Consider the following 12,372-nt stretch of genomic DNA (forward strand, 5'->3'; position numbering starts at 1 on the left):
AAATCGTTGTTTTTTTCTTGATCAAAAGAAAGCCTTCGCTCACCTATTAGATGAGTGGAATAGCATGTTTATGAAGGTGCATAAATGTAGCCGGTCTGGCCTAACACACTGGTTTGCTAACGGCTTTGCGATGTGTTTGTGGATGGTGAGGAATGAGACAAGGACAATTTCTGCCTCGCTGACCAGGGGGAATTATTCTGTGTAGAACACATCAAGAATGAGTACAGCAACTTCTCTTACAGCACACCTCTCCTCACGGGGTCCGGAAACAGAGTGAGAGTGATGACATTTACCGCTAATACTTTCTATCAACCAAGTAAAACATAACATCAAATATTCTCCACCCAATCAGCAATTTTTTAGTTATCATTTCATTAAACAAATTGACCTTAAAAAAGATAATATCATGGGATAAACACAGAATTAGCTGTTACCACACACAAGAACAACAAAACATGAAAAAGGGTTTTGGTTAAATATAAACAACATTACAATTATACATAGGTTACATAAACACAGACACAATCACGTGCTTTCCACTCATCCCTTTCGTTTCTCAGGGTGTCCATGGCAGCTTTGGCGGTTGTATTAGGGCCTCTGTAGTCTTATCACCTACAGAACATAGCAATTCCAAAATTATCTAGTTTTGAGTGGTTAAATTATGGTGTGTATCCCAGCTTCCTAACCTAATGTTAACGTTGGCAGTAACACTTTATTTGAAAGGTGATCAGACTGACACTATCATAGACATGACAGAGCTCATGAAGGAATCTCGATGAATGTTGTCATTAATGTTGTTATAAATACATCAATTCATGTTATTAGTGAAATTTAAGTGTACAGATACTGTATTATTACTTTTAGATTTGTGCGGTGTGATTCTCTTTTTTTTGTGATGAGTATATTTTTCTAAAATGAGAGGCTGAAATCTAATTTTACTGATATGAAAGTAATAATAATTTCAAAGTTGTTCTATCTTTTGCTGTATTATTTTTGTAAGGTAAAGGGGTAGGAGTTAGAGGGTGACACGGGAGTGGATTTTCACTCCTGTCCCATCCCACCCCCACAAAAATAATCCTGTCCCATCCCAATCCCATGGTGACTAGTGAAATTGTTTCCCAGCCAACGGATTCCCAAAAAAATGTCAGCCTCTACTAGGTGAAAGCCTATAAGCATTAGCTTCTACACACCCTTTCAGTTACATTAATGAGAAGTCGGTCTTTGAAATGTACCGATATAAACTTCTTCTCCATTACTCAAGTGTCACTCAGTCAAATATGACACAATTTTTTTGCAAAGTTGACATTTTGTCAGAATGATGTATTTGTTATGACAACTTGAATAGGCTGTATGCACGGGCTAGCATGACGTATTTCCGGTTTAATCTCACCTTGGAGGTAAACTTCCGGTTACCGTAGAGTGCTATCCGACGAGACCACTTCCTCACAATGTTGCATGTGTGATGTGTGTTGTTGTAAGCTACTTGAAGCCTTGAATTTCCATCGGGATGAATAAAGTATCTATCTATCGGGGAAATTTTTTTGGGTCTACCACTTTTTTGTTCCATAGCCCTCAGGATCTTTTAAGAATTTCAAAATGTCTGTCTTACTGCGTCCAACCTCAGCAGCAAAGGCGCGTTGCGAGAGGCCTTGCTTATGCAGCTCAACAGCTTTTGTGTCTCTCCCATTTCTTCTTTTTGCATTTTGAAACTCTACTTAGAACCTTAAGATCCAACAGTGCAAAATGTAAATTCTTGCACTTTTCAACTGGTCTTAAAATTTGTATCAAGAGTTTTTAACTTGATTTTTTTGTGCTATAGTCATGCAGGTATCTAGTTAACTAACTTTTTACTGTGTATGTCTGCAAATTAAACATTTAATACATACACATTTACATTTTTCTCATATTCTAATCTGAAATAGCACCTTTTTCACTACTTGATTTTGCATGTCTGTCAATGAATACTTGCTAACTTGACCTTCATAGACATTAATTAATCTCTCTCAATTTATCACAGCACTTTGTCACAAAAGTGTCCTGTCTCCTCCATCTGACTGCAAGAGTGTGTTGTCCGACCACACCTGTGTCTGCCGTTCAGTTGCATTGGTGCCTGCATCTTTTTTCTGAAAAAGGTATGAAGTATGTGTGTGTTGGGGATGGGGGGGTTGCTGCTTTTTTGTCCTTTAAGTAACGTTTTCAAAGCAGGACTTTTACTTGTGACAGAGTATTTCTATTCACACATCCTGCGTGAGCTATGCAAAAAAATGCATAGTGAAAATTATCTCTTGATAGTCATATTGACATGATCATACCAGCATACAACTGCTTCACACAATCACACCAATATCCCGCTGTATATGTTTTGAACTTATTAATCTTACTTAATTGATTGATCAAGTCCTAGTCTGTCTGTGAGCTAGCTACCTTTTCCACTCGTCCAGATCCAGGTCTGTCATGGATTACATGCTAACTTTCATGGGCATTAATTGATTGTCCTCTCAATTTATCACAGCAATTCCTGGCCCAGTCAAGTCCAGCTGCCAGCCACTGTCCGTCGGTGCCCAGGCCAACAGCTGCCAGCGACTCTGGGCCGACAGACGCCAGCCACTCTCCGTCGGTGCCCAGGCCGACACCTCCGGTTGGACTTTGGCCCCCCTCCCGAACCCCCTCCACCCTGCCATCTTCGTTTGGACTTTGGCCCTACTCCTGACCCCCCTCCACCCTCCCGGCTTCATTTTGACTCTTTGTCTTGCTGTTGTGTTGCTACTTTGGTTTTTGTCCTGGATTTATTTTTGTTCCATTTTTTTGTACTTCAGCTTTGCTTAATTAAAGCTCACCTTTTGTTTTCCCATATCCTTGTCCCTTGAATAACTGCATTTGGGTCCACTTCCTATATCCATAGTTTTCCCCTTTAACCCCGGCGTGACAGAAATGAAATAAAAATGAGTGGTTATTGACAACAACAGAAGGAGAGCAGTAGTACGGAGCAAAAGGTGTCCTAACTTTGAATGGGGATCAGTATGGACAAAGGGGGGAATGGAAGTAATATAAATATTAATGCAAAACTGTAGATTCAATGGTAAATATGAAATTGAAAATTAGAAATTTGGATGAAATTTGAAGTGAATGGTGTTGCACAGCTGTTCAGTGTTTATTTTAGGTCACATTATGAGATTAGTATGACATGACAAGTGTATATGAGCATTACATTATAATGTGGAAAATTGTTGTGTTTTGTTGTAATCCTGTGATCATTGCTAATGAACCAAGGAATGAGCATGATCTTAATGATAATGATAATGATCTTAATTAGGTTTACTCTTTATACCAGTGGTGTCAAACTGATCCAGTAAAGGGCCGTGTGGCTGCAGGTTTTCATTCCAACCAAGCAAGAACACACCTGATCCAAATCAGGTGTGTTTCATTCCAACCAAGCAAGAACACACCTGATCCAAATCAGGTGTGTTTCATTCCAACCAAGCAAGAACACACCTGATTTGGATCAGGTGTGTTCTTGCCTGGTTGGAATGAAAACCTGCAGCCACACGGCCCTTTACTGGATCAGTTTGACACCACTGCTTTATACTATTGCATAGTGATATATACTTTTTTATTAATGGTGGATAATAAGACTTGTGAAAGTTTTGGAGTTTAATGGCCAATTGGCAGATGGTCGTTCAATTAAAAGATAAATGGTAATTGGTATTTGTAAATTACAAAGGAGTCTCCCCACCTAGATTGGCTTGAAGGCGTGGATTCTCCAAATTTGATTAGAAAGTTTTCCTATTACTTTTTGGGATTCCCTTGCAGCTACACCTTGAGAAGCCATAAGCAAAGCTTATGGCTAAGGTTAAGGTTAGGCGAATTCAACCCGATTAGGATAAATAATTAGCTTATCCAGACATAAAGTAACTTATATTGAACTGAAATTGGTAACTAGATGGGGTGATGAGGACTTTGTTGAAAACAGACAAGCCGCACAATGTTAAATCATTGTGAATGTGTTTGTATGCTTTTTTTAAGACCTAGCAGGTCTATTTTGTAGTGTCTGTGTATTTCTTACACATCCTGAGCTCTAAGTCAATAGTGACAGGACAGATGCTTCCCTTTAGGCAAGTGTGGGAATGCGACAATGTAAACGTCCACATGTCCCGGAGACAATGTAAAGGTCCCATCTGAGGTGTGCATCAGAGATAAGCTACAGGAAGGGGCCCAAAAATAGAGGTCTGAACTAAGGTCAGCCCCCACATCAGTGGTTTGGAGCTGATTATATCATATACATCCATTTAAGTATAGAAAGACCATCCGGTCCACTTTAGATAACATCAGCAACGTCAAGTAACACACAAGAGTTATTTCATAGGGGGTGTGATGCATACCAATCCTTCTTTCCTCCCATTCGATAGATGGACCTTCAATCCACCAATGTTACAAATTAGGAGAAGTAGGTGGTAATGGACAATAGACTCTAAAAAGGCATGCACATCAGAGAGAGGGTGGTGTTAATTGGTAGATTTCTTAAGATCGAAGGCTCAATAGGATTTCTGACAGGGCAGAGTGCGAAGCCTTTGGCATTACTTTGCCATAGATTTGAGAACACCAGAGTGCGGCCGCCTGGTTCGGATGCAGGCTTGAGATCTGTTTCAATAAAGATTGCTCTATCATTCAACCCAGCATTCCCTCCGCAGACTCTTTTATCAACATACTACACGCCGACACCTTTGATGAAGAGAGCCCGGAAACTATAAAAGCAAGTAACCTTTACCCCTTGCATACTCTGCATGTTTCACTTTCCAGTTTTGTACTGTGTCCTGAGACTTTTGACCATTCCTCAACTTTAACAAAGAACTGTGCCAAACAAAAAGAACAGAACAGTGAACTATGAACATTAACTTTTGAGGCCTTCACACACCAGGTCTGAAACATGACCTTGATAGAGCTAGTGAAATTCAGCTCTGAGGGAAAACCTTTTACTGAAAGCAAAGGGTCCTTGGCGATTTTAGTGGCAGACAATACTGCACACTTTTTCTCCCCCTTCCCCCAACCCCACCTCCCTGCATGTTTGTCAACTCCTCTGTCAAATATGAATTGGTAATTATATATAAATGTCAAGTTCTGAGTGCAGTTAATTGCAGCATGATTCAGGTGATGAACACCCCTAACCAGACAAGTGAGCAAATAAATTCCAAAAGGGGTTAAATCCCCTGCCCTTTTGCCATAAGACTTGACAATTGCCCTCTTTTTTGGAATTAATTGTATTAAGTTGTCATTATTTGTTTTCAATCAATAAATATAGGGAAAGGTGAACAGAAATAGACACATTCTTAAAACTAGTCTACTCCTTTGTTCTTTTGTTTGTTATCAGTGGAGATTGATTTTCCACATTTCTCTCAAGAAATTGAAATAATGGGTCAGTTTCCTTAAATAAGAATTATAAGGAGTTTTCAGTTTAAACTGCTAAACAGCTTAAAGACCGTTGCTTTGCAGCACCTCAGTAGCCCAGTTGGTAGTCTGGACCCCATGTACAGAGGCTCTATCCTCACTGCATAGGACTAGTGTCCCATGATTCAAATCTGACCGGTGACCTGATGCTGCATGTAACCCCTCCTCTCTCATCTCATTTCCTGTCATCTCTCTAAACTGTTCTATCTAATAAAGCCATGAAAAAGTCAAAAAGGTTATATTAATAAAAGTGATTAAAAGTTGATAGAAATTAGGTATCTGCATGTTTACTGTGTTTTCGTACAAAATGTCATAGTAACTAAAGCAAAAGGAATGTTTCTATGGTCAAAACGCATGCATATTGTGAATGATGGATTGGGATCTTGGTTCAAAGCTTGGTTAAGAACTCTGACCATCTGTTTCATAAATTATACGTTTTGGCTGTTAATAACTTCCTATATATCTCATAATTCAGTTTTAACCTCATCCAACCTCTACGCCCACACACTCATCTGAAATACACTAACATGAGGGAACCCACACTGGTATGTCTCATATTACTCCACTTAATTTACGATCCTCAGATACACATGCACTCACCTGTATCCATGCAGATGAACATATCAATACATATATACTGGTAAAATAGCTTGCGCTAAATTAACTCGCCAGCAAACGTGTACACACACATGCTGTCATCACCCTCGAGCTTCGTGCAGATTCTCGTCTGTTCCAGCTATTACACCTTGGTGTTAATTTCTTTAGGATTTTTTTTCAAGCCTCCAAGCTAAAGCTTGTTCTTTGTGTAAGTCCTTTTTCTGAGCTTTTCCCTATCTCTGCAGATTAGTCAGGGAGCAAATTACATGCCTGCCCGAAAAAGCGCTATCCTAGACATTTTGCTGTGCTTGGTGTACAGGTCTTCTTTTGAAGAGACGCCATATTATTTTCCCCAACCCTGCAGCGGTCCTGGCATGCAAATAATCATCAAATTAAATTGCAAACAAAACTGCACATGTACTTCTGGTGCTCTTAAAGTGCAAACTGCATACAAATCAGGCCAGGATCAAACACTACAGCAAAGGTCTCCATGTAAAAGGCTGGCTAATTGCTAATTGAGTTCAAGGCACTGCATGTCTGTGAAGTGTCTACGAATTCCTGGTGACTTGTCCCTGAGCAGAAACACACTGACAAACACCACTGCCATAGCAAGACTCTGAGATGCTGCTGCTGTTCAACATTGTCGACAAAGCTGTTTCACAACATCAAATGACACCATGTTGAAGGATTTTCGCTTTTCACACTGAAATGGGATGTGCTTACTGTGCATTGATTTGCACCTGCTGAAGCCCAGGCTTTGGCTTCTCTCTTACCTGTGAGTTTTAAAAAGTTAGGTCATTTGACTTTAACACATGCTCCATATTGTTAGCCATACTCATTCCAGTAACCATTAATATGGAGCCAGAGTGTTCAATAGTAGTCCCCCTCTGGTCAAAATGCCTTTTATGCTCTTGTGCTTTACTGTGTAGACTGATGTATGTGCAAAATTGACACTAAAACTGCTTCAAATAACTCTACACCCTCTCTGCACTCTTTGCCCACATTCTCCATCAGCTTTCCACTTCAAACTACCAACTGTCTCTGAAATAACCGGACTCATCTTCAAATGCAAATCATCCACCTGCCAGTTAGACCCCCTGCCCACCTACCTGGTAAAAAACTGCATGCCTACCTTGTCCTCTCTCATAACTGATATCATTCATTCCTCAATGACTTCTGGTGTTCCATCATCACTAAAGACTGCTGCAATTACTCCAACTATTAAGAAACCTGGTGCAGACCCAAATGATTTGAACAACTTTCGTCCCATCTCAAACTTGCCAGTTATCCCCAAAATAATCGAAAGAACTGTTGCAGCTCAACTAAACAACCATCTGTCTCACTACAACCTTTTTGAACAATTTCAGTCTGGCTTTCATGGCCATCATAGCACTGAGACAGCCTTGTGAAAATCACAAATGACCTTTGGATGGCATCTGACTCTGGCTTACACTCCATCCTGGTTCTCCTCGACCTCAGCACAGCCTTCAACACTGTCTCTCATGACATCCTCCTGGACAGGCTGGCCTCCATTGACATCACTGACATCCCTCTGGCTTTGCTAAAATCCTATCTCACTGGTCGCACACAATTTGTCCAACTCAAGAACCTAAAATATTCCTCCTCTCCAGTCTCCAGCGGTGTTCCCCAGGGCTCTGTCCTTGGGCCCCTCCTGTTTACTATTTACCTTCTGCCCCTTGGACACATTCTCAGGAAATTCAATATTCAATTCCACTGCTATGCTGACGATACACAGCTTTATATCTCCACCAAGCCTACTTCCACTTTTCCACCCACAGCTCTATCCAACTGCCTACTGGAGATTAAATCATGGTTCTCACTCAACTTCCTTAAACTGAACAGTGACAAAACCGAGGTCCTCCTCGGGCACCAAATCCAACCTGGCAAAGCACAACCCCTTCTCTATGTACATCGACAATTCCATTGTCCTACAATCACCCAAGGTAAGGAGCCTGGGTGTCATCCTGGATGGCACCTTAACCTTTGAAGCCCACATCAGTAATGTTACCAGGTCTGCATACTTCCATCTACGCAATATCAACCGCCTCCGTCCCTCACTCACACCAGCCTGCACTGCTATTCTCGTAAACACCCTAGTTACAACTAGAGATGCACCGATCAGGATTTTTGGGGCCGATCACCGATCACCAAAAGCAGTATCTGCCGATCCCGATATTGCCGATCACCGATCACAGTGTCAAATCCATAAATTCCTCTATATTGTTGTCTTGTGTAACTTTCATATATTTAATTAATGATTCTTCTTACACAACATTGACATTGTATCATTAAGTATAAAAATTAGGAGATGAGAAAGTATCATGAATTGACCACCGTTTTATTGCAGGCTGAGGCAATGTGCAATATTTCACACTCTAGAGACTCTCTTGGAGACAACTTGGACTCAGCTTACATAGAGTAACTGTAGCTTACTAGTGGGAATGCATGCAGTCAGGGTGGGAATTTTGTCATTTTAGGGGCAAATCCATTTGGCCTGCACTTTTGTTTTCAGTGGCACCAAGGCCACATGACAGGGCACAAAGGCCACTGGGTAAAATGTGTTGATTTACCTTTCAGACTGATACCATAACATCCTAATTTATAATAAGACATGGATTATGTATTAACACATTTTCTAATACCAAAATCAAGTTAAAGTTACATTAGAAAGTAGTTTTTGTTAAGTAGGGTTAGGGTGAGGTGATTTTTGTGACACCACACTGAATATTAGTGTTATTGAATATTTCTCCCAATAGAAATTCCCCCAAATTATGGCAAAGCACATTTTTTCCAAACAAAAAATTGTAGAATAACAGCAGGAGACCATGGATGTGTGGAGTGATTTTGGTGGCACTACACTCTGAATAATAGTTAAGTTATTGAATTTTTTTGTAGTTTCTCTTTTCAGTGTTGCACTTTGTAGACGGTCCCTGCGCCCTCGTCTCACAGCTGGCTGACCATACAGACCAGAGTTAATGTCCAGCCGCTCGTTTTGATGAAAATACAGTTGTAGCTCGTTGTCTTCCTCACTACGGTAGGAAAGACCCATCGTTTGTGTTTTAACAAGGTTTCACTTATGAGTTATTGATCCGGGAAGTTCGAATCTGTGAATATATTTCCAACTTTATGTAACCCTCGGTTCGGAGAATGAGGCAGAACTCCAGTATAAGTTTAAAACAGCACGTGTTTCTTAATTCATACAAAAGTTAAGCTCAAATCTGTTTATTTATTTATTGGCACATGTAAAGGAATTGTTGCGAGCAACAATGACTAAAACATCTCCCCTAAAGATCAGGTTCACAGCCGGACTGGCTCCCTCGGGCTTACTGCGGGCGAGAGAGGGGATAAGCAAAACAGTGATTAATAATGTCACACACGCACCTGGCAGTAACTATAACACGGCACCTCTACAGAGCAACCATAACCACTGCACACACTCAAAATACAACTCCTGCCGGTGTACACAGCAAACCCCTAAGCCCCTCGGTTTAAGGCAGGCTGAGCACCCTTGGAGACTTAAAGCTGACTGCTTAACCTGGTCAATAGGTGGGAGAGTGGTCAAACAAACAAACAAAATAAATGACGGCTCAGCTGAACAGCTCTGCTCCGTGTTATCTTAACACAAGGCCATACAAAGGAGCGCAATCCCGCTCAGCGATAGCTGCTCAACTGAACACATCAACCAAACAAATAAGAAGAGGAAAAGGAACAGCAGTCAGGCCATACACTGCTGCTCCTCATGCACCTACAATACAAAACAAATACTAAGAACAGTGGACACTCTTTTTATTCATAGACATAAACATACCTCCCGGAACAGCTCCTAACAGAATCGGCAGTGCCCTCACAATGCTCCTCACCAGCCTGCAGCAAATTAGCTGGTGAGACTCCAGACAGACAGCAACCCATCTGCCTGATTAGGGCATCCTTAAATCTGCCTGTCCTAATTTATAACCCCGCCCTCCTCTGGCGGCTACATTTACCAAACTAAATCCTACCACATAAGTCAGTTACGTATCATGTCAAAACCGGCTGCGCTCGCTTGCTGTGCTGTAAGTTTCGTTCTTCTGTTTTGAGACGCTGCTGCTGTGTGAGAGGCTTTCACGTGAGATCATCGTGATGATGAGACTCCAGCTGCACAAACCGCGGACTCACTGAAGTTACTGTGAGTGACTACTGTGCACTCAGGTGGCTGTAATTAGAGGCAAGCTCGCTACGCTGAGCGGGCCAGGGGCACAGAGGACACTGTGGCCGTACGATGATTTTTTTTTCACGCTGCATCAAGGCCAAAGTGCGGGGCAACAGCGGCCATGGCCGCCGTGAAATTCCCACTCTGCATGCAGTCAATGCACTGTCTCTATATTGAAACGTCATCTGATCGGCCGGTTTTCATCTATTTTGAGAACTCCGATCAAAACCGATAGGGGCATTATCGGCCGATTGCAATCGGTTGCCGATCGATCGGTGCATCTCTAGTAACAACTCTGTAATTCTCTCCTCCATGGTCTTCCTCCGAAATCACTCCATAAACTCCAACTGGTCCAGAACACAGCTGCACATATCATCACCAGAACTCCATCTTCTGAACACATCACTCCAGCCCTGCAGCAACTCCATTGGCTCCCTATCCAATCCCGCATTGATTTCAAGATTCTACTCCTCACTTTCAAGATCCTTCATAACCTGGCACCATCATATCTCACTGAACTGATCCATACCCACACACCCTCCCGCACTCTCCGATCCTCTTCTACCATCCAGCTCTTTACCCCATCTGCAAACCTAACCACCATGTGGTCAAGAGCTTTCAGACGATCTGCCCCCAACCTCTGGAACTCTCTCCCACTAGACATTCGCACTTCCGACACTATCTCCACTTTTAAATCTTGCCTGAAAACACACTTATCTGCGTGGCTTACTCTGTATCAGTCTAATCATATAATCACACTCCTGCCTATTCTCCATTCCACTCTATTGTACTATTCTCACCCTGGAAGATCAGCCCTGCCTAACCTGGCCCGGTTGACTTCCTGTATGGTGAGGACTGCAGAGTCTGAAGCCTGCACACATCTGATCTTGGTCCAGTATTCAGTATACACAAGTGTGAAGTAGAATCTTGAGAATGAACTTTACAGTGAAGTGGGAGACATCTTGCGTCCAGGAGTTAAAGAAGAAAAATGAGAATTAATAACATATTCATAAGTCATGGTAAGGAGGAAGGACTGGATGTCAGTTGAACTTTTTCTGTGGATAAAACCATTTCAGACACAAATTGTCATTCAGAGTAGGATATCTTACTCATATCTTAAAAACATGTCTTTTTGTCTTAATAATAGTTGTGAGATAATTTGTCTGACTTTTATGAGGAATATTGTTTTAATATGGGAGCTGTTATTTTCTGATTACTTTATAATATCACATTTTATTTTAGTTCACATTTTATAATAGTGGTGCAATTTCAGGGGAGGTACTGTGTACTGGTACTGGTGAAAAGATTAAATCACATCAGTTTCGTTTAAGTAACATATATATATATATATCTGTTCGCACGCGGGCTCTGTTTTAATAAAGATTGCTCTATCATTCCACCCAGCCTTTCCTCCACAGAATTCTTTTATCAGCATACTACACGCTGACACCTTTGAAGACGAGAGCCCAGAGACGACACCCAGCTATAAAGCACTCAAGCAGTAAAGGGGGAGGCAGGGAAAACTATTCCAGAGCAACATAGTCCACATAGAAAGGATTTAAGTGTGGATAGAAAGTCATCAAAACATCAGATGTTAACACAGAGACCACTCTTTACTTTCTGTACTCGCTGGCCATTTCCTGTTTATACCAACAGTGATTGTTTCATTTAAGACCATTGTTGCTGCCCTGTAATAACTAAGAAGATCACATTGTAACCATGATGACAGAGATCCTAAGTTAAACCAGAGTCTTTACCTAAATCTCACCAAATTGGATTGTTCTTATCCTCCCCCTTCTCCTTGTCCTCCTTCTCCTCCTCTCTTTAATTCAGGCTCCCTTCTGATGGACCACGGGCCCCTGGGACCATCTACCTTTCCTGACTCCTGCTGCCTCGGAATACTGACGGATCTGGACCGTCACACACCCTGGGCTCCGCTGGATCATTGCTGTCCTCTGTTTCACTATCTCCTCATATCTATATTTCTGTAATCTTGATGCCTCTTCACTCTTTCTGTCTATTACTTATTATCTTGTGTGCCCTGCCCTATTCCAGGTCAGCAGAATGGACAGGAGGTCATGTGGCTTGGGCTCCATTTGGTGATGCCTCGTCCTGCTAAGTCG

This window comes from Sparus aurata, chromosome 11 (assembly GCF_900880675.1).
Source record: "Sparus aurata chromosome 11, fSpaAur1.1, whole genome shotgun sequence".
Taxonomy (NCBI): domain Eukaryota; kingdom Metazoa; phylum Chordata; class Actinopteri; order Spariformes; family Sparidae; genus Sparus; species Sparus aurata.